Below are 1,388 nucleotides of genomic sequence, written 5' to 3'. Positions count from 1 at the left end.
CATCTGACTCCAGATCAGAAGGTTGTCCGTTCGAACAGGGCCGGGATCATATGGTAGACTACGAGTTGTAGGAAAATACAAAATACTCACCGGCATGATTTCTTTGGATGATGCTGAACAATATCGATTTGATCCTGTGGCGCAACGGTAGCGCATCTGACTCCAGATCAGAAGGTTGTCCGTTCAAATCGGGTCGGGGTCATATGGTAGACTACGAGTTGTAGGAAAATACAAAATACTCACCTGTATGTTTCCTTTGGATGATGCTGAACAACGTCGGCTTGGCCCTATGGCGCAACGGTAGCGCATCTGACTCCAGATTGGAAGGTTGTCCGTTCGAATCGGGCCGGGGTCATATGATAGACTGCGAGTTGTAGGAAAATACAAAATACTCACCTGTATGTTTCCTTTGGATGATGCTGAACAACGTCGGCTTGGCCCTGTGGCGCAACGGTAGCGCATCTGACTCCAGATCAGAAGGTTGTCCGTTCGAATCGGGCCGGGGTCATATGGTAGACTACGAGTTGTAGGAAAATACAAAATACTCACCTATATGTTTCCTTTCGAGGATGCTGAACAACGTCGACTTGGTCCTGTGGCGCAACGGTAGCGCATCTGACTCCAGATCAGAAGGTTGTCCGTTCGAATCGGGTCGGGGTCATATGATAGACTACGAGTTGTAGGAAAATACAAAATACTCACCTGCATGTTTTCTTTGGAGGATGCTGTACATCGTCGGCTTGGTCCTGTGGCGCAACGGTAGCGCATCTGACTCCAGATCAGAAGGTTGTCCGTTCGAACAGGGCCGGGATCATATGGTAGACTACGAGTTGTAGGAAAATACAAAATACTCACCTGCATGTTTTCTTTGGAGGATGCTGTACATCGTTGGCTTGGCCCTGTGGCGCAACGGTAACGTATCTGACTCCAGATCAGAAGGTTGTCCGTTCAAATCGGGTCGGGGTCATATGGTAGACTACGAGTTGTAGGAAAATACAAAATACTCACCTGTATGTTTCCTTTGGATGATGCTGAACAACGTCGGCTTGGCCCTATGGCGCAACGGTAGCGCATCTGACTCCAGATTGGAAGGTTGTCCGTTCGAATCGGGCCGGGGTCATATGATAGACTGCGAGTTGTAGGAAAATACAAAATACTCACCTGTATGTTTCCTTTGGATGATGCTGAACAACGTCGGCTTGGCCCTGTGGCGCAACGGTAGCGCATCTGTCTCCAGATCAGAAGGTTGTCCGTTCGAATCGGGCCGGGGTCATATGGTAGACTACGAGTTGTAGGAAAATACAAAATACTCACCTGTATGTTTCCTTTGGATGATGCTGAAAAACGTCGCTTGGCCCTGTGGCGCAACGGTAGCGCATCTGACTCCA

General features: G+C 48.8%; 8 non-coding genes across 8 annotated transcripts; all 8 read left to right on the top strand.

The window, feature by feature from the left end:
- The first annotated feature begins 130 nt into the window (after positions 1 to 130).
- Positions 131 to 202, top strand: Pmar_PMAR013873. Its single transcript has one exon. It is a non-coding gene; the product is annotated as a tRNA-Trp (tRNA).
- Positions 203 to 283: 81 nt separating this feature from the next.
- Positions 284 to 355, top strand: Pmar_PMAR013872. Its single transcript has one exon. It is a non-coding gene; the product is annotated as a tRNA-Trp (tRNA).
- An 81-nt stretch (positions 356 to 436) lies between these two features.
- Positions 437 to 508, top strand: Pmar_PMAR013871. The gene has a single exon. It is a non-coding gene; the product is annotated as a tRNA-Trp (tRNA).
- An 81-nt stretch (positions 509 to 589) lies between these two features.
- Positions 590 to 661, top strand: Pmar_PMAR013870. Its single transcript has one exon. It is a non-coding gene; the product is annotated as a tRNA-Trp (tRNA).
- Positions 662 to 742: 81 nt separating this feature from the next.
- On the top strand, positions 743 to 814 carry Pmar_PMAR013869. The gene has a single exon. It is a non-coding gene; the product is annotated as a tRNA-Trp (tRNA).
- An 81-nt stretch (positions 815 to 895) lies between these two features.
- Positions 896 to 967, top strand: Pmar_PMAR013868. The gene has a single exon. It is a non-coding gene; the product is annotated as a tRNA-Trp (tRNA).
- An 81-nt stretch (positions 968 to 1,048) lies between these two features.
- Positions 1,049 to 1,120, top strand: Pmar_PMAR013867. The gene has a single exon. It is a non-coding gene; the product is annotated as a tRNA-Trp (tRNA).
- An 81-nt stretch (positions 1,121 to 1,201) lies between these two features.
- On the top strand, positions 1,202 to 1,273 carry Pmar_PMAR013866. Its single transcript has one exon. It is a non-coding gene; the product is annotated as a tRNA-Trp (tRNA).
- Positions 1,274 to 1,388: the final 115 nt, after the last annotated feature.

Source organism: Perkinsus marinus (genome assembly GCF_000006405.1).
Source record: "Perkinsus marinus ATCC 50983 genomic scaffold scf_1104296937498, whole genome shotgun sequence".
Classification (NCBI taxonomy): Eukaryota; Perkinsozoa; order Perkinsida; family Perkinsidae; genus Perkinsus; species Perkinsus marinus.
This window is presented reverse-complemented; position numbering and strand designations above follow the sequence as displayed.